Raw genomic sequence first — 21,629 nt, 5'->3', positions numbered from 1 at the left:
AAGTGTTCTAGATGTTTTTTGGAGGAAATTTTATGTAGATAATTTATTCTTAAAAACCTATTTCGCTATGGGACACCGTTTACGAGTTATTTACAAAAAACTAAAAAGGGACTTTAAAATTGATTATAATTAACTTACCCGCTGCTTTGTCTTTTTGAATATTGATCCTAGCGAAAAGTGTACTGATGATAATGACAAATGATAATTATATGTACAAGTGATGTTTTATTGTAACAAGCCGTTGTGTCGCGAGTTTACTTCTTGTCATCGTGTCATTAGTAATAATTTTGTAATGGTATTTATTTTATGCATGGAACAATGCGATGGTTATTATACTCGATCACCTAGCCAACCTACTTACTACGAGGAAGGATGGTTCACAAATTAGGCAGTATTTAAATACCAGTGTACAGGTGTGTGTATAGATACTGTGTACCTGCTGATTAAAAATAAGATGTTTTCTGCGTACAGTTGGTTATAATTAAGTTGGCTAATCTATATCTCATCAGACAGTTTGGACATCTATTCCAGAGAGTTTGCAAGGTCAATGTACAATGATATCATATTATAGTACCTAATAGGTAATGAATAATAAATGAAGTCAAATTGATCTCTGTCTATAGCTTAAAATGATACTTAGTTACCATAACTATATTGAATCATGTGACCCTAACTTAAGTACATCCATTATATCATAAGCTAAAAATTAAAGAAAATTGTTGAATACAAAAATACTTTTATTCAAATTATTGCATCTTTTCAGATCCTGAAAGTACCATCATTAGCCACTGTTATTGTTGAATAACTCCAGGCTTTGGAAGAAAAGCTGTGGCCTGTGAACAGCTGTGAATATTGGTCAGAGAAATGTAACTGACTCCGTACACTGCAAGTCCCAGCAGGAAATCAGCAAGAAACCTAAAAGAAAAAAAACATCAAAATGAAAACCTAGCTTGATTTAGGTTGAAGTAATAAAATTGTTCTAATTTAATTGGTGTTTTATTTTACTAATTAAATATATTTTTTGACTTGTTAAGGTTTGTACAATTTTTATTAATGATGTACAGTCACCTGCAATAATATGTTACACAACAAAGGCCCATAAGAGCATTGCACATTTTTGCAGCCTTCGAAGAGTAACATATTATTGCAGGCGACTGTACCCATATTGAAATACTCAAAATTCCATTTTTCTAATTACAATGCAATAAAATCTTAAATGTATCTAGCAGTCTAATAGGGATGTTTCCTGTACTTAAAATAAATTATGTCACACCATACCATGTATAAAATAAAGCACCAGATTATTATTAGAAAATAAATTTTCATATAAATACCATAATAGCAAATCATTTTGAGAGTTCTAAAAAGGAAAGTAGGACCCTATTTTGCACATATTTATGATATTCATGTGTTTGCAATATTGTTTTGATGAAAGTGTACAATTTATATAAAGTAAAGTAGATATTCATAGGTAAGTTCATGCTATGTACCTAGTTCAAAGAAGTTCAAAAATAATATTGGTAATTAATGGTTCTTATGTAGAATAAAATTAAAAGGTATTTTTGAATACCAGACAATGACAAGGACAAGTTTAGTGCTGCCCATCTGATATTAAGCACTGCAGCCTACAGGCAACTAGCGGAGTTACAAATAGCTGACAGTGCATTTTTGGGAGCACTGGAAACCTTAGCGTCAAGAACAGGTAGGTATAGAATCCAACCTGGATGACCATACTGAATAATTAGTTGACATAAATGAAACTTTCATTCTATAAAGTTCAGCTTGCAATATTTTTACCTGGAGGCCAAATTGTTATGCTCAAAGCCAATATTGAGCAAACTGCCTATGCAATGACTGCATATACCCGTGACTTTTTCAGATTTTTCATCACTTTACCAGACTGACAAGAGTGCACACTTCTTTTACCTGTAAATAAGTTGATACTTTTAAGTAGTGCCTACTTACCTGTGATATTTTTTATTAAACACAGTCGGTTAAATATGTCTATAAAACAAGTTAACTTATGGTAAATATTATAATCTCATTAGGTATAATGGTTAGTTATTCAATTGCAAACTATGAACGAGATTGATGTACTCTTACAGGGTCTATAATATTATATAGGTAGGTATAATGTGCGCAAGAAATGCAATTAAATTTAAGTTTGCGAAATGCGAACACCCTGATCTTAAATTAAAAACAACGTTTCTGGCAAGTGGTAATAACGAATAACTAAAGGGTTTACGCACAAATATAAGTAAGTCCTCGCCGTGTCCGACGATGGCGACTCCTCCAAATATTTTTAATTAGGAACATGGAACGCTCTAATATTACTTGCCAAGCCAAACTTGGTTTCGAAAATGCGATTGTATGGCGAGCAATGAAGCTGGCCCGCATAGATTTAAGTGAATCTGGCGGTTTACCTATTTCTCCAAACGCCTAATAGCTGTGAGGGAGGAACTCGCTCCGTTTATGATGCATTTTTCCGACTACGCGATCATAGAATTCTGTTGCCTTCTTCGATATTTTGGTTAAACGAAAATCACCATACACAAAATCACATAAACAACTTATAAAAAGCGGGATATTTAGGTTTCGCGCCATTTTCGCACTATATCCAGGTATGTAATACGTAATTGCACATATTAAAGTTGTTTTCCATTCACATTTGGGATTTTAACCAAAACGTACTATTTGCTCTTGCTCTTGTCACTCTTGCCAAAATCAGCTGTTTCGTGACCGCCATCTTGTAAAATAGCAGATAATAAACAGATAAAGAAGGGTCCTCGGCTCCGTAACTTTCCGAGGATTTAATAAAGAGATGATCAACTGTTTAGCGCTAAAAAGTGTTTATGAATCACGTTTTGTGACATCCGGTTATCAGCAACTGATGATCAATGCTCTAACTGTTTATGAATACGGCTGTTAGTGTTTAGGCTCGTTTTATTCGTCTCAACAAGATCTTTGACACAAGATAGTACTCAGGGTCTGATGATGGAGCCGGAAGGTGATCACCGGTACCAATCAACCATGCAACTAAACCACTTCGTGTTTGGGCTCGTTTGATTCGGCTCAACAAGATCTTTGACTAAAATAGTACTCAGGGTCTGATGATGGAGCCGGAAAGTGGTCACCAGTACCAATCAACCATGCAACTAAACCACTTCGTGTTTGGGCTCGTTTGATTCGGCTCAACAAGATCTTTGACTTAAGATAGTACTCAGGGTCTGATGATGGAGCCGGAAGGTGGTCACCAGTACCAATCAACCATGCAACTAAACCACTTCGTGTTTAGGCTCGTTTTATTCGTCTCAACAAGATCTTTGACACAAGATAGTACTCAGGGTCTGATGATGGAGCTGGAAGGTGGTCACCGGTACCAATCAACCATGCAACTAAACCACTTCGTGTTTGGGCACGTTTGATTCGGCTCAACAAGATCTTTGACTCAGGGTCTGATGATGGAGCCGGAAGGTGGTCACCAGTACCAGTCAACCATGCAACTAAACCACTTCGTGTTTGGGCTCGTTTGATTCGTCACAACAAGATCTTTGACACAAGATAGTACTCAGGGTATGATGATGGAGCCGAAAGGTGGTCACCGGTGCCAATCAACCATGCAACTAAACCACTTCGTGTTTGGGCTCGTTTGATTCGGCTCAACAAGATCTTTGACTTAAGATAGTACTCAGGGTCTGATGATGGAGCCGGAAGGTGGTCACCAGTACCAATCAACCATGCAACTAAACCACTTCGTGTTTAGGCTCGTTTTATTCGTCTCAACAAGATCTTTGACACAAGATAGTACTCAGGGTCTGATGATGGAGCCGGAATGTGGTCACCGGTACCAATCAACCATGCAACTAAACCACTTCGTGTTTGGGCACGTTTGATTCGGCTCAACAAGATCTTTGACTCAGGGTCTGATGATGGAGCCGGAAGGTGGTCACCAGTACCAGTCAACCATGCAACTAAACCACTTCGTGTTTGGGCTCGTTTGATTCGTCACAACAAGATCTTTGACACAAGATAGTACTCAGGGTATGATGATGGAGCCGAAAGGTGGTCACCGGTGCCAATCAACCATGCAACTAAACCACTTCGTGTTTGGGCTCGTTTGATTCGGCTCAACAAGATCTTTGACTTAAGATAGTACTCAGGGTCTGATGATGGAGCCGGAAGGTGGTCACCAGTACCAATCAACCATGCAACTAAACCACTTCGTGTTTAGGCTCGTTTTATTCGTCTCAACAAGATCTTTGACACAAGATAGTACTCAGGGTCTGATGATGGAGCCGGAATTTGGTCACCGGTACTAATCAACCATGCAACTAAACCATTTCGTGTTTGGGCTCGTTTGATTCGTCTCAACAAGATCTTTGACACAAGATGGTACTCAGGGTCTGATGATGGAGCCGGAAGGTGGTCACCGGTACTAATCAACCATGCAACTAAACCAATTCGTGTTTGGGCTCGTTTGATTCGTCTCAACAAGATCTTTGACACAAGATAGTACTCAGGGTCTGATGATGGAGCTGGAAGGTGGTCACCGGTACCAATCAACCATGCAACTAAACCACTTCGTGTTTGGGCTCGTTTGATTAGTCTCAACAAGATCTTTGACACTGAAGATACACAAGGTTTGATTATGGAACTGAAAGGTGGCCATGGGTACCAGTCTGTAGTCATGTAACTGAACTACTTCGTGTTTAGGCACGTTTTATTCATCTCAACAAGATCTTTGACACAAGAAAGTACTCAGGATCTGATGATGGAGCTCGAAGGTGGCGACGGGTACCTGTCTATCACATAACTGAACCACTTCGTGTTTGGGCTCCGTGTTTGGGCTTCGTGTTTGGTTAATCACCTAGTGTCAAAGATCTTGTTGAGACGAATCAAACGAGCCTAAACATGAAGTGGTTTAGTTGCATGGTTGATTGGTACCGGTGACCACCTTCCGGCTCCATCATCAGACTCTGAGTATCACCTAGTGTCAAAGATCTTGTTGAGACTAGTCAAACGAGCCTAAACATGAAGTGGTTTAGTTGCATGGATGATTGGTACCGGTAACCAACTTCCAGCTCCATCATCAGACTCTGAGTATCACCTATATAGTGTCAAAGATCTTGTTGAGATGAATAAAACGAGCCTAAACACGATGTGGTTTAGTTGTATGGTTGATTGGTAATGGTGACCACCTTCCAGCTCCATCATCAGACCCTGAGTACTGTCTTGTGTCAAAGATCTTGTTGAGACGAATCAAACGAGCCCAAACACGAAATTGTTTAGTTACATGAGAGACTGGTACCCGTGACCACCTTCCAGCTCCATCATCAGACCCTGTGTATCTTCAGTGTCAAAGATCTTATTTAGACGAATCAAACGAGCCCAAACACGAAGTGGTTTAGTTACATGATAGACTGGTACCCGTGGCCACCTTCCAGCTCCATCATCAGACCCTGTGTATCTTCAGTTTCTTGTAACTTGTTTCTTGTAAATAAGCGAGTACCTATAATTTCTTTCGAGTAATATACGTTCATAAGTACGGGTATGGGGCTATTCATAAATTACGTCGTTTCAAATGGGAGGAGGGGGGGAGGGGGTCATGGACATCGGATGATGGTAGCATGACGTAGGAGGAAACAGAGTCATCCGAAGCATGATTTTTGGATGATTTGAGGGATGGGGGGGTCAAAAATAGACGACGTAATTTATGAACAGCCCCTATGTACATTTGCACTGCATTTAGTATTTTCGTACTTACCAAATAACAGTTTTAGGACTTTATAAGTTAAGTACAGTTAGTGTTGTTATGGTTGATTTCAATATGCTTCGCGAAGGATCAAGAATGTTTAATCCATCATTGTAGTGCGAGTGTGGTAGAAGGGATCGGAATACTGAGCTCGCACGGCCTGCCGCAGCGCGTAAAATACCTAAACTCGCTCAACCCCGAAATGTAATAGCACTCTTAAAAAGATAATAAAGAGGGAAAGTTAATTATAATAAATTCTAAGGTTCCTTGTTTTTATTTTTTCGTTAATAATTTGAAAAGTATGACTCATAGCAAAATAAAAACTTATACATAAATAATAAACGTAAAATTTCCTACAAGAAACATGCAGAACACTTTTCGCTAGGATCAATATTTAAAAAGACAAAGCAGCGGGTAAGTTAATTATAATCAATTTTAAAGTCCCTTTTTAGTTTTTTGTAAATAACTCGTAAACGGTGTCCCATAGCGAAATAGGTTTTTAAGAATAAATTATCTACATAAAATTTCCTCCAAAAAACATCTAGAACACTTTTCTCTAGGATCAATATTTCAAGCGATATTAAAGGAAGAAAGTTAATTACAATCAGCTCACAGGTCACTTTTTTTAGTTTTTCGTAAATAACTCGTAAACGGTGGCCCGTTGCAAAACAATATTCTACATAAAATTGTCCACAAAAAAGGTTCTGTACACTTTTTCGCTACGATCAATATTTAAAGAGATATTAAAGGGGGTAAGTTAATTATAATCAATTTCCAGGTCCCTATTTTTAGGATTTCGCAAATGACTCGTAAAATAAGCCTCATAGCAAAATAAGTTCTTAATGTTCTTGTAAATAAATAATCGATATAAAATTTTCTACGAAAGACATATGGAACGCTTTTCTCTTTTTAGGGTTCCGTACCTCAAAATGAATAAAAACCGGCCAAGCGCGAGTCGGACTCGCCTTGCAAGGGTTCCGTACATTACCCAATTTTTAACAGTGTATTTTATATGTTAAACGCGAGTGAATTGCCTTTAAAAAACCTGTAGGGATCGGTTCAAAAACTAAGTAATGTCCGACTCGCGCTTGACTACATAATTCTAATAGGTTTTTCTGTCATCTATAGATTCTATTCTGTATATCTTTTCAAAATTTTAGACCCAGTAGTATCGGAGAGAAAGCCCCCTTCCCCAAAATAAAACATTAAAATACAAAAAAATACCCCCCCCCCTTTATCTCCGAAACTACTGGGTCTAAATTTTGAAAATAAAATAAAATAAAATAGTTCTTTACCTATATAGACGTAAACCTAAAAATAGGGACCTGGAAATTGATTATAATTAACTTACCCCCTTTAATACCTCTTTAAATATTGATCGTAGCGAAAAAGTGTACAGAACCTTTTTTGTGGACAATTTTATGTTTAATATTTATGTAGAATATTGTTTTGCAACGGGCCACCGTTTACGAGTTATTTACGAAAAACTAAAAAAAAGTGACCTGTGAACTGATTGTAATTAACTTTCTTCCTTTAATATCGCTTGAAATATTGATCCTAGAGAAAAGTGTTCTAGATGTTTTTTGGAGGAAATTTTATGTAGATAATTTATTCTTAAAAACCTATTTCGCTATGGGACACCGTTTACGAGTTATTTACAAAAAACTAAAAAGGGACTTTAAAATTGATTATAATTAACTTACCCGCTGCTTTGTCTTTTTGAATATTGATCCTAGCGAAAAGTGTACTGCATGTTTCTTGTAGGAAATTTTACGTTTATTATTTATGTATAAGATTTTTTTTGCTATGAGTCATACTTTTCAAATTATTTACGAAAAAATAAAAACAAGGAACCTTAGAATTTAGTATAATTAACTTTCCCTCTTTATTATCTTTTTAAATATTGATCCCTGCAAAAAGTGTACTGAATCTTTTTTGTTCAAAATTTTGTGTAGATTATTATCGTCTAACAACATTTTTTGATATTGGCCACCGTTTATGAGTTATTTACGAAAACCTAAAAAACTGGACCTTAGAAGTGATTATAATTAAATTTCCCGCGTTAAAATCTCTTTTAATATTGATCCTAGCGAAAAATTGTACTGAATCTTTCTTGTAGGCAATTTTATGCATATTACTTATGTAATAGAACATTTTTTGCTATACACCACCGTTTAAGAGTTATTTACGAAAAACGAAAAAAACGGACCTTTAATGTCAAATATCTCACCTCCGGTCAAGATTTCGATCGAGCAACCGGATCGGATTCAGCGGGGTCTAATTAGGTTAAAAAACCCGGTTTCCAAAAAGTAATATGATTTGCCAGTCGCATCAAGAAGGAGAGCGATTTTGAATTTTTTTGTCTAGTCTAAATATCATTACTTATTCTGTGTACAGTGGAGAAAACGAATGAAATTATGCAATTTGATTTTGCTATTTTTAAATAAAGAGTAACTAAACAGTATTTTCCACAGTTGTTGGTAATGATACCATCTCTTACAATTTCTCTTCATGAACATTTTATGATACCTAACCTTCCAGTTTTCGCCCGAATTGATCAAAAAATTCACCAACTCCATTTACACCAACCAAATAGAAAACGGGTCCGTGTCCGAATTCGTGATCTCGAGTCCGGGTCCGCGTCCGGGTCCAGGTTCAGGTAGAAGTCGAATTCAAAATCTTGCTTGTTTTGCCAGTGGGGTAACTTGCTTAACAATCAATTAGAAAAAGACAAGTCGTCGAGGAGTTCCGTTCTGATCACCATCAGCAATACCACTTCATCAAATGCCACTGTTCTTAATGTAAATCCTTGTTTGCCTGATGAAAATACAAGAGTCACTATACAATGCCATTAAGATTTGTAGAGTTCCCTCGATTCCTTATGGATCCCATCATCAGAACTTGAGCTTCACGAAAATATGACTTAAAAATCTAACGTGCTTAACAAACATAACGAAGACACATCCCCAAACATGAGCTATGCGTCGTTGAAGAGTTCCATTCTGATCATCATCAGCAGTTTCACTTCATCAAATGTCACAATTCTGAATGTAAATGCTTGGTTTGTTTAAAATACACCAGTATCACTATATGTTAGGGTGGTTCAAAAAACATTTTTTTTTCCTAAGGGGCACCCCCTTATTTTGTTATACTTATTATGTTGATAAATTGAGATTATAGTTGAGATAAATTAAGAAACTTGGTGTAAAAGTTTCTTAATTTATCTCAACTTTACTTCGTTTTTTTTTAGCATTAGAAATTAGGTAAACAATCTTGATGTGTCGTCTGCTTTCATAAGTAATAGTTTTTGAATTTTGAAAAGCGTTTTTCAATTAAAAGACATGCTAAGATCGCTTACCTTCTTGCAAGTTCTTTCTAATGCTAAAAAAACGAACTATACAATGGGTAGGACATCAATTTTAAATGAGTTTGTATGAGTACCTCATTTTCTAAAATGAGGTGTTACAATGTCTTACTTCAAATGAGGTGAGGTACTAGCATATTTTCAGCGTCGACTATTCTATTAATCCAACGGGCCAATGGTGACAAAAATATTTAATAAATATACATATTAATGTATTCATCACTTCCTTTGTAAATTAATAAATAATAATAATTAAGGAGTGCAATTCTGGAGGTAGAAGGTAAGAATAGAACTAATAGGAGAAAGATCCCACATAGTAACTTAATTTGCTGCTTTTATGAAACTTTTTCTAATTTAGCTCTTTAGATTGTTAGATTGTTTTGTCCTCCTCCTTGCTACTTGATATAGTTTTAAGTATAATAATCACTAGCGAGAGCGACCCGCTCCGGCTTCGCACGGGTTAACAAATTATACATACACCTAAACCTTCCTGAAGAATCACTCTATTGATAGGTGAAAACCGCATGGAAATCCGTCCAATCGTTTTTGAGTTTATCGCGAACATACAAACAAACACACATACAGACAGACGCGGCGGGGGACTTTGTTTCATAATATGTAGTGATATATTTCATAACCATAAAACTACCACATTTTTAACAAACTAAGGAGAACAAATTCAATATTTTCACAAGTCATTATTATATAGAAGTGACTAACTTACCACTTCAGATAATTTAACAGTAATATCATCAATATGATATTAAACAAAGCACCATTCGCTCCGGCCGCCGCCGGCTACATTTACATTTCATTTTTTCATGCAAAAGGCACCAAGGAAGATCCGCGGGTAAATTTAATGGCGAAAACGATGTCCATATTTTGTTATTTTGGTATAATTATAAGAATTATCACTAGGTATTAGGTGACGTACGAACGAACAAAATAAATAAAAATATGTCACAATCATAATTTGTCAGTCCGAAGTCGTTTACAAATAATGTTAATAAAAAGTATTGCAAATTCAAATCGTTATAATTTACATCTACATGTTTATTTTACCTATGCAAATTATACTTACTTTTTATTTAATAAACTTGAAACTTATTGAAATGATCATATATTGTGTACGCTACAATATTATATTTCAATAATATTTTAGTCACTAAAGGATTACTGTTTATAAGCAAGCTTCGTAAATGCCTGTCTGGTATACAGAGTGCGTACCGCGATCCATGTTCGTCATGTTGCCTCCCTGTCACACTTACGTACAAATTTACAAGTGCAACAGAGAAGCAACACGACGAACTTCCTTTTGGTGACTGATTTCTCGCGCCATTTTGACAAGTAAGTTAGGATCAAAAAGGCTTAAGATGTATGAAAGCTTGCAGCGCTTACGCTTGTTGTCTTTCGTGTTTAATTTTTAACGTATTTTCGGTGGTGACGCGAGGCGATATTGAAGTACGGCGCGTGTCTGTCTTACTCCCTCTTTGGGTATTTCTAATTCATTGTTTCATTTTGAAAGGATTTTTGAGGTGTTGACGTCACAGCGAGGCAGTGAATGGTACAAACTCAACGCATTTCTCGGTGGACCTTTTGTCGTTGCAATAAGGTTTGTAGTTCGGCAGTTGACAGTGTGGGCCATTACTCGTTTCTTCATTTGAGACATTTTGAATTTTCTATGTCGGCGAGCAGGCGAGCACCTAGCGCCTCGTGCCATCCAGGGACTCTTTTGCAAGTTGTGAGGAGCGTTGAGTTTTTGAGGTTCGCGAGTGAATTTGAAAGGATAAGAGTTTTTTTGAAATTTGAAGTGTGTGAATGATTTGTGTGGCAAGAGGTGTTTGTGATGCGCACGAGTAAATGAGTAAAATGAATAGATGAGTAAGAAATTTTTGCGGTATGAAGTACTGCGACAAATTAACAAAATGAGTGGTACAAATGAGGTGCCTCGCGAGTGAGCGACTCAACACTAATTTCAACGTGGTTAAGCACCACCTTGTATAGTATACAAGGTGGTGCTTAACCACGTTGAAATTTTGTATGTTGTTTGAAACCCAACAAAAAGAGTAATTATGATTCAGAATTTTATTTAAAATATCTGGTTTCACACTATTTGCACATGTGATGTATAAGTTTTGAAGTAGAAAAACATTTTCTTTCAAAATAATATCTTTTAAATCACACTTTCAAATAATGTGAAAACTACTACTTACATAAAAATCAAAAAAATAGTAACTTATTTATTTTTTTGATTTCATACAATTTGAAAAATTTCAAAGTGTTTGAGCACCCCCTTGTAATTAAGATTGCAAGATGCTTGGCGTATTTTGTCAACATAATAAGTGTAACAAAATGAGGGGGTGCCGCTTCTTCTAGCTAGAGTTTGAATTTTTCCCATACAAACGTGAACCACCCTTACAAGATTTGAAGAGTGCCCTCGATTCCTCATAAATCTCACCATCAGAACTGGGTTTTGACAAAGACGGAACCAATCTGTATGTATATACTTACAAGTTACAACTCAACTAAAAAAATATTTTTCAATATCGATCCCAAAATGACGGAGATATCAAACATTAAAAAACCGAATTAATATCTCCTTTTTAGGGTTCCGTAGCCAAATGGCAAAAAACGGAACCCTTATAGATTTGTCATGTCTGTCTGTCTGTCCGTCCGTATGTCACAGCCACTTTTTTCCGAAACTATAAGAACTGTTGAAACTTGGTAAGTAGATGTATTCTGTGAACCGCATTAAGATTTAAACACAAAAATAGAAAAAAAAAACAATAAATTTTGGGGGTCCCCCATACTTAGAACTGAAACTTAAAATGTCTTTTTCATTAAACCCATACGTGTGAGGTATCTATGGATAGGTCTTCAAAAATGATACAATACAATACAATACTTTTTATTGCACGCCTCACATACACTTAGTTTACAATAAATGGACAATAACATAAAAAAAGACAGTAGAGGTAACAACAGGCGGTCTTATCGCTTATGATATTGAGGTTTCTAATATCATTTATTTCTAAACTGAATAGTTTGCGCGAGAGACACTTCCAAAGTGGTAAAATGTGTGCACCCTCTCCCCCTTTAACTTCTAAAATAAATTTAACTTCGCACTGAATGATGACATCGTACGGGGCTTAAAGCCCCCGTAACGCAGTGAACTTGTTAAAGTCACATTAAAATTCCATTTTTCGAAATAGAGATTTCAACATTTAACTTTGCAAAAGTAGATAATTGAAATATTCTAAAAGCAATAAAAATAAATTAGGTTAGACTCGAGCTACAATGACATTAGTTTGGGTTCAAGGCAAGGTTGCAGGGCCCCAACAAGGGAAAAAAGGGGGAGGGACTGTTGGCCTGGCTCAGTGAGCCAGAACTCACCCACTTATTCCTACTACTGCCGTAAGCAGGTAATGAATTCCCAATGTATTAAGTTTAGGTTTAATAAATTATAAATATACTTTATTAATAACATAATAATATACAAATATGTATAAGCATAAAGTAATAAATAAGCCTACAGCTATTAATAATGTCCGTAATCTGTATAATCCCAAAATACGGATCCCTCGTATGTGGATGCTGCTTACATAATCTCGTCTGTCAAGGTGTTTCGGCAGGAAAGGCCTTGGCAGACTTATAAATTCCTGAAATGAGGGTTCATACCTACCGACTAGAATTGGTTTCATGGTGGTATCAGATGGGTTACTGTACGGTAACCGATGGTCATCTTGCTTATAATCTCGTCTGCCAAGGTGTTTCGGCAGGAAAAACCTTGGCAGACTTATATATTTCTAAAATGGGGGTTCATACCTACCGACTGGAATTGGTTTCATGGTGGTATCAGATGGGTTAGTGTAGGGTAACCGATGCCAACCTTGCTTACATAATCTCGTCTGCCGTGGTGTTACGGCAGGAAAAGCCTTGGCAGACTTGTATATTCCTAAAATGAGGGTTCATACCTACCGACTGGAATTGGTTTCATGGCGGTATCAGATGGGTTAGTGTACGGTAACCGATGGTCATCTTGTTTATAATCTCGTCTGCCAAGGTGTTTCGGCAGGAGAAACCTTGGCAGACTTATATATTCCTAAAATGGGGGTTCGTACCTACCGACTGGAATTGGTTTCATGGTGGTATCAGATGGGTTAGTGTAGGGTAACCGATGCCGACCTTGCTTACATAATCTCGTCTGCCAAGGTGTTTCGGCAGGAAAAGCCTTGGCAGACTTATATATTCCTGACATGAGGGTTCATACCTACCGACTGGAATTGGTTTCATGGTGGTATCAGATGGGTTAAATTAGGGGTCCCGTTGGCCACCTTTGAGAGCGTCTGCCAAGCACTTCCGAAAAAAAAATACAATAAATTTTGGGGTCCCCCCCAAAATTTATTGTTTTTTTTTTCTATTTTTGTGTTTAAATCTTAATGCGGTTCACAGAATACATCTACTTACCAAGTTTCAACAGTTCTTATAGTTTCGGAAAAAAGTGGCTGTGACATACGGACGGACAGACAGACAGACATGACAAATCTATAAGGGTTCCGTTTTTTGCCATTTGGCTACGGAACCCTAAAAAGGAGATATTAATTCGGTTTTTTAATGTTTGATATCTCCGTCATTTTGGGATCGATATTGAAAAATATTTTTTTAGTTGAGTTGTAACTTGTAAGTATATACATACAGATTGGTTCCGTCTTTGTCAAAACCCAGTTCTGATGGTGAGATTTATGAGGAATCGAGGGCACTCTTCAAATCTTGTAAGGGTGGTTCACGTTTGTATGGGAAAAATTCAAACTCTAGCTAGAAGAAGCGGCACCCCCTCATTTTGTTACACTTATTATGTTGACAAAATACGCCAAGCATCTTGCAATCTTAATTACAAGGGGGTGCTCAAACACTTTGAAATTTTTCAAATTGTATGAAATCAAAAAAATAAATAAGTTACTATTTTTTTGATTTTTATGTAAGTAGTAGTTTTCACATTATTTGAAAGTGTGATTTAAAAGATATTATTTTGAAAGAAAATGTTTTTCTACTTCAAAACTTATACATCACATGTGCAAATAGTGTGAAACCAGATATTTTAAATAAAATTCTGAATCATAATTACTCTTTTTGTTGGGTTTCAAACAACATACAAAATTTCAACGTGGTTAAGCACCACCTTGTATACTATACAAGGTGGTGCTTAACCACGTTGAAATTAGTGTTGAGTCGCTCACTCGCGAGGTACCTCATTTGTACCACTCATTTTGTTAATTTGTCGCAGTACTTCATACCGCAAAAATTTCTTACTCATCTATTCATTTTACTCATTTACTCGCGCGCATCACAAACACCTCTTGCCACACAAATCATTCACACACTTCAAATTTCAAAAAAACTCTTATCCTTTCAAATTCACTCGCGAACCTCAAAAACTCAACGCTCCTCACAACTTGCAAAAGAGTCCCTGGATGGCACGAGGCGCTAGGTGCTCGCCTGCTCGCCGACATAGAAAATTCAAAATGTCTCAAATGAAGAAACGAGTAATGGCCCACACTGTCAACTGCCGAACTACAAACCTTATTGCAACGACAAAAGGTCCACCGAGAAATGCGTTGAGTTTGTACCATTCACTGCCTCGCTGTGACGTCAACACCTCAAAAATCCTTTCAAAATGAAACAATGAATTAGAAATACCCAAAGAGGGAGTAAGACAGACACGCGCCGTACTTCAATATCGCCTCGCGTCACCACCGAAAATACGTTAAAAATTAAACACGAAAGACAACAAGCGTAAGCGCTGCAAGCTTTCATACATCTTAAGCCTTTTTGATCCTAACTTACTTGTCAAAATGGCGCGAGAAATCAGTCACCAAAAGGAAGTTCGTCGTGTTGCTTCTCTGTTGCACTTGTAAATTTGTACGTAAGTGTGACAGGGAGGCAACATGACGAACATGGATCGCGGTACGCACTCTGTATACCAGACAGGCATTTACGAAGCTTGCTTATAAACAGTAATCCTTTAGTGACTAAAATATTATTGAAATATAATACTGTAGCGTACACAATATATGATCATTTCAATAAGTTTCAAGTTTATTAAATAAAAAGTAAGTATAATTTGCATAGGTAAAATAAACATGTAGATGTAAATTATAACGATTTGAATTTGCAATACTTTTTATTAACATTATTTGTAAACGACTTCGGACTGACAAATTATGATTGTGACATATTTTTATTTATTTTGTTCGTTCGTACGTCACCTAATACCTAGTGATAATTCTTATAATTATACCAAAATAACAAAATATGGACATCGTTTTCGCCATTAAATTTACCCGCGGATCTTCCTTGGTGCCTTTTGCATGAAAAAATGAAATGTAAATGTAGCCGGCGGCGGCCGGAGCGAATGGTGCTTTGTTTAATATCATATTGATGATATTACTGTTAAATTATCTGAAGTGGTAAGTTAGTCACTTCTATATAATAATGACTTGTGAAAATATTGAATTTGTTCTCCTTAGTTTGTTAAAAATGTGGTAGTTTTATGGTTATGAAATATATCACTACATATTATGAAACAAAGTCCCCCGCCGCGTCTGTCTGTATGTGTGTTTGTTTGTATGTTCGCGATAAACTCAAAAACGATTGGACGGATTTCCATGCGGTTTTCACCTATCAATAGAGTGATTCTTCAGGAAGGTTTAGGTGTATGTATAATTTGTTAACCCGTGCGAAGCCGGAGCGGGTCGCTCTCGCTAGTGATTATTATACTTAAAACTATATCAAGTAGCAAGGAGGAGGACAAAACAATCTAACAATCTAAAGAGCTAAATTAGAAAAAGTTTCATAAAAGCAGCAAATTAAGTTACTATGTGGGATCTTTCTCCTATTAGTTCTATTCTTACCTTCTACCTCCAGAATTGCACTCCTTAATTATTATTATTTATTAATTTACAAAGGAAGTGATGAATACATTAATATGTATATTTATTAAATATTTTTGTCACCATTGGCCCGTTGGATTAATAGAATAGTCGACGCTGAAAATATGCTAGTACCTCACCTCATTTGAAGTAAGACATTGTAACACCTCATTTTAGAAAATGAGGTACTCATACAAACTCATTTAAAATTGATGTCCTACCCATTGTATAGTTCGTTTTTTTAGCATTAGAAAGAACTTGCAAGAAGGTAAGCGATCTTAGCATGTCTTTTAATTGAAAAACGCTTTTCAAAATTCAAAAACTATTACTTATGAAAGCAGACGACACATCAAGATTGTTTACCTAATTTCTAATGCTAAAAAAAAACGAAGTAAAGTTGAGATAAATTAAGAAACTTTTACACCAAGTTTCTTAATTTATCTCAACTATAATCTCAATTTATCAACATAATAAGTATAACAAAATAAGGGGGTGCCCCTTAGGAAAAAAAAATGTTTTTTGAACCACCCTAACATATAGTGATACTGGTGTATTTTAAACAAACCAAGCATTTACATTCAGAATTGTGACATTTGATGAAGTGAAACTGCTGATGATGATCAGAATGGAACTCTTCAACGACGCATAGCTCATGTTTGGGGATGTGTCTTCGTTATGTTTGTTAAGCACGTTAGATTTTTAAGTCATATTTTCGTGAAGCTCAAGTTCTGATGATGGGATCCATAAGGAATCGAGGGAACTCTACAAATCTTAATGGCATTGTATAGTGACTCTTGTATTTTCATCAGGCAAACAAGGATTTACATTAAGAACAGTGGCATTTGATGAAGTGGTATTGCTGATGGTGATCAGAACGGAACTCCTCGACGACTTGTCTTTTTCTAATTGATTGTTAAGCAAGTTACCCCACTGGCAAAACAAGCAAGATTTTGAATTCGACTTCTACCTGAACCTGGACCCGGACGCGGACCCGGACTCGAGATCACGAATTCGGACACGGACCCGTTTTCTATTTGGTTGGTGTAAATGGAGTTGGTGAATTTTTTGATCAATTCGGGCGAAAACTGGAAGGTTAGGTATCATAAAATGTTCATGAAGAGAAATTGTAAGAGATGGTATCATTACCAACAACTGTGGAAAATACTGTTTAGTTACTCTTTATTTAAAAATAGCAAAATCAAATTGCATAATTTCATTCGTTTTCTCCACTGTACACAGAATAAGTAATGATATTTAGACTAGACAAAAAAATTCAAAATCGCTCTCCTTCTTGATGCGACTGGCAAATCATATTACTTTTTGGAAACCGGGTTTTTTAACCTAATTAGACCCCGCTGAATCCGATCCGGTTGCTCGATCGAAATCTTGACCGGAGGTGAGATATTTGACATTAAAGGTCCGTTTTTTTCGTTTTTCGTAAATAACTCTTAAACGGTGGTGTATAGCAAAAAATGTTCTATTACATAAGTAATATGCATAAAATTGCCTACAAGAAAGATTCAGTACAATTTTTCGCTAGGATCAATATTAAAAGAGATTTTAACGCGGGAAATTTAATTATAATCACTTCTAAGGTCCAGTTTTTTAGGTTTTCGTAAATAACTCATAAACGGTGGCCAATATCAAAAAATGTTGTTAGACGATAATAATCTACACAAAATTTTGAACAAAAAAGATTCAGTACACTTTTTGCAGGGATCAATATTTAAAAAGATAATAAAGAGGGAAAGTTAATTATACTAAATTCTAAGGTTCCTTGTTTTTATTTTTTCGTAAATAATTTGAAAAGTATGACTCATAGCAAAAAAAATCTTATACATAAATAATAAACGTAAAATTTCCTACAAGAAACATGCAGTACACTTTTCGCTAGGATCAATATTCAAAAAGACAAAGCAGCGGGTAAGTTAATTATAATCAATTTTAAAGTCCCTTTTTAGTTTTTTGTAAATAACTCGTAAACGGTGTCCCATAGCGAAATAGGTTTTTAAGAATAAATTATCTACATAAAATTTCCTCCAAAAAACATCTAGAACACTTTTCTCTAGGATCAATATTTCAAGCGATATTAAAGGAAGAAAGTTAATTACAATCAGTTCACAGGTCACTTTTTTTTAGTTTTTCGTAAATAACTCGTAAACGGTGGCCCGTTGCAAAACAATATTCTACATAAATATTAAACATAAAATTGTCCACAAAAAAGGTTCTGTACACTTTTTCGCTACGATCAATATTTAAAGAGGTATTAAAGGGGGTAAGTTAATTATAATCAATTTCCAGGTCCCTATTTTTAGGTTTACGTCTATATAGGTAAAGAACTATTTTATTTTATTTTATTTTCAAAATTTAGACCCAGTAGTTTCGGAGATAAAGGGGGGGGGGTATTTTTTTGTATTTTAATGTTTTATTTTGGGGAAGGGGGCTTTCTCTCCGATACTACTGGGTCTAAAATTTTGAAAAGATATACAGAATAGAATCTATAGATGACAGAAAAACCTATTAGAATTATGTAGTCAAGCGCGAGTCGGACATTACTTAGTTTTTGAACCGATCCCTACAGGTTTTTTAAAGGCAATTCACTCGCGTTTAACATATAAAATACACTGTTAAAAATTGGGTAATGTACGGAACCCTTGCAAGGCGAGTCCGACTCGCGCTTGGCCGGTTTTTATTCATTTTGAGGTACGGAACCCTAAAAAGAGAAAAGCGTTCCATATGTCTTTCGTAGAAAATTTTATATCGATTATTTATTTACAAGAACATTAAGAACTTATTTTGCTATGAGGCTTATTTTACGAGTCATTTGCGAAATCCTAAAAATAGGGACCTGGAAATTGATTATAATTAACTTACCCCCTTTAATATCTCTTTAAATATTGATCGTAGCGAAAAAGTGTACAGAACCTTTTTTGTGGACAATTTTATGTAGAATATTGTTTTGCAACGGGCCACCGTTTACGAGTTATTTACGAAAAACTAAAAAAAGTGACCTGTGAGCTGATTGTAATTAACTTTCTTCCTTTAATATCGCTTGAAATATTGATCCTAGAGAAAAGTGTTCTAGATGTTTTTTGGAGGAAATTTTATGTAGATAATTTATTCTTAAAAACCTATTTCGCTATGGGACACCGTTTACGAGTTATTTACAAAAAACTAAAAAGGGACTTTAAAATTGATTATAATTAACTTACCCGCTGCTTTGTCTTTTTAAATATTGATCCTAGCGAAAAGTGTTCTGCATGTTTCTTGTAGGAAATTTTACGTTTATTATTTATGTATAAGTTTTTATTTTGCTATGAGTCATACTTTTCAAATTATTAACGAAAAAATAAAAACAAGGAACCTTAGAATTTATTATAATTAACTTTCCCTCTTTATTATCTTTTTAAATATTGATCCCTGCGAAAAGTATACTGAATCTTTTTTGTTCAAAATTTTGTGTAGATTATTAACGTCTAACAACATTTTTTGATATTGGCCACCGTTTATGAGTTATTTATGAAAACCTAAAAAACGGGACCTTAGAAGTGATTATAATTAAATTTCCCGCGTTAAAATCTCTTTGAATATTGATCCTAGCGAAAAATTGTACTGAATCTTTCTTGTAGGCAATTTTATGCAGAATACTTATGTTATAGAACATTTTTTGCTATGTGCCACCGTTTAAGAGTTATTTACGAAAAACGAAAAAAAGGGACCTTTAATGTCAAATATCTCACTTCCGGTCAAGATTTCGATCGAGCAACCGGCAAATTCGGATTCAGCGGGATCTAATTAGGTTAAAAAACCCGGTTGCCAAAAAGTTATATGCTTTGCCAGGCGAAATAGATTTTATGAAAAATATGACCAGTCTAATTACTATATATGTTCAGAATATTATTTGAATAAACTTATGATAGGATACTTAGGATAGGAAATAAATGTGTGTTTTTATATCTTTAAACCCAATTACTAAGTAGACTGCACATACATTAAAGTCACATTAAAATTCCATTTTGCGAAATAGAGATTTCAACCTTTAACTTTGCAAAAGTAGATAATTGAAATATTCTAAAAGCAATAAAAATAGATTAGGTTAGATTCGAGCTACAATGACATTAGTTTGGGTTCAAGGCAAGGTTGCAGGGCCTCAACAAGGGAAAAAAGGGGGAGGGACTGTTGGCCTGGCTCAGTGAGCCAGAACTGACCCACTTATCCCTACTACTGCCGTAAGCAGGTAATGAATTCCCAATGTATTAAGTTTAGGTTTAATAAATTATAAATATATTTTATTAATAACATAATAATATACAAATATGTATAAGCATAATGTAATAAATAAGCCTACAGCTATTAATAATGTCCGTAATCTGTATAATCCCAAAATACGGATCCCTCGTATGTGGATGCTGCTTACATAATCTCGTCTGTCAAGGTGTTTCGGCAGGAAAAACCTTGGCAGACTTATATATTTCTAAAATGGGGGTTCATATCTACCAACTGGAATTGGTTTCATGGTGGTATCAGATGGGTTAGTGTAGGGTAACCGATGCCGACCTTGCTTACATAATCTCGTCTGCCATGGTGTTACGGCAGGAAAAGCCTTGGCAGACTTATATATTCCTGAAATGAGGGTTCATACCTACCGACTGGAATTGGTTTCATGGCGGTATCAGATGGGTTAGTGTACGGTAACCGATGGTCATCTTGTTTATAATCTCGTCTGCCAAGGTGTTTCGGCAGGAAAAACCTTGGCAGACTTATATATTCCTAAAATGGGGGTTCGTACCTACCGACTGGAATTGGTTTCATGGTGGTATCAGATGGGTTAGTGTAGGGTAACCGATGCCGACCTTGCTTACATAATCTCGTCTGCCAAGGTGTTTCGGCAGGAAAAGCCTTGGCAGACTTATATATTCCTGACATGAGGGTTCATACCTACCGACTGGAATTGGTTTCATGGTGGTATCAGATGGGTTAAATTAGGGGTCCCGCTGGCCACCTTTGAGAGCGTCTGCCAAGCACTTCCGGCAAAAAAAATACTGGCAGACTTCGCTTTTATGTGTCTACATGTAAATTTCTAACTGCTGCCATAACTATTATTTCGGTATCAGATGGGTTAAATCAGCCCCCTTTTTTCGCACCGGAAGTGGCCTTCTTTTTCGTACTTTCGGCAAGTTCCGCCGTGGCAGACTATCGAATTCGGACTTAGCATCACTTTTATGGTTTCCCATTGTGTATTTCATCGTGGTATCAAGTCGGTTAGAAAATTTGCGGCCGGCTCTTCTACTATAACGAAGTATTTTATGACTGCAAGTTATGTCCGTGCCCATCAGGGCCGTCTTAAACTATTATGCTGGGGCCCTTGGGTACATAAGAATTTGGGGCCCTTTTGGAAAGTAAAGAAAGCGAACTGAACTAACATGTTTGTACTATGATCTTCTATTTATTATGGGTAATCAAATATACTGTTACTGTATGTCCTTTGGGGCCCTGGGCACGGGCCCCGTGTGCCCTTATGGTAAACATGACTGTCCGTGCCTCAAGATTTTGATGACTGACCATTCCTAATTTTTATTTCCCC

At 36.0% G+C, this 21,629-nt stretch overlaps 1 protein-coding gene and 2 long non-coding RNA genes across 3 annotated transcripts in view; 2 read left to right on the top strand and 1 right to left on the bottom strand.

Annotated features, from left to right (window-relative positions):
- LOC134676280 (pyridoxal phosphate phosphatase PHOSPHO2-like) overlaps positions 1-21,629 on the top strand; it is an 81,379-nt gene that overhangs the window by 29,855 nt on the left and 29,895 nt on the right. The gene's annotated exons all lie outside the window — the stretch shown is intronic.
- LOC134676337 (uncharacterized) lies at positions 206-988 on the top strand. The gene is made up of 2 exons (XR_010099912.1): positions 206-413; positions 764-988. It is a non-coding gene; the product is annotated as an uncharacterized LOC134676337 (long non-coding RNA).
- On the bottom strand, positions 830-2,861 carry LOC134676328 (uncharacterized). The gene is made up of 3 exons (XR_010099904.1): positions 2,424-2,861; positions 1,798-1,926; positions 830-915 (listed from the first exon to the last, which is right to left on the bottom strand). It is a non-coding gene; the product is annotated as an uncharacterized LOC134676328 (long non-coding RNA).

Source organism: Cydia fagiglandana, chromosome 24, assembly GCF_963556715.1.
Source record: "Cydia fagiglandana chromosome 24, ilCydFagi1.1, whole genome shotgun sequence".
Classification (NCBI taxonomy): Eukaryota; Metazoa; Arthropoda; class Insecta; order Lepidoptera; family Tortricidae; genus Cydia; species Cydia fagiglandana.
Note: the sequence above shows the minus strand (reverse complement) of the source record. Positions and strands in the feature narration are given on the sequence as shown.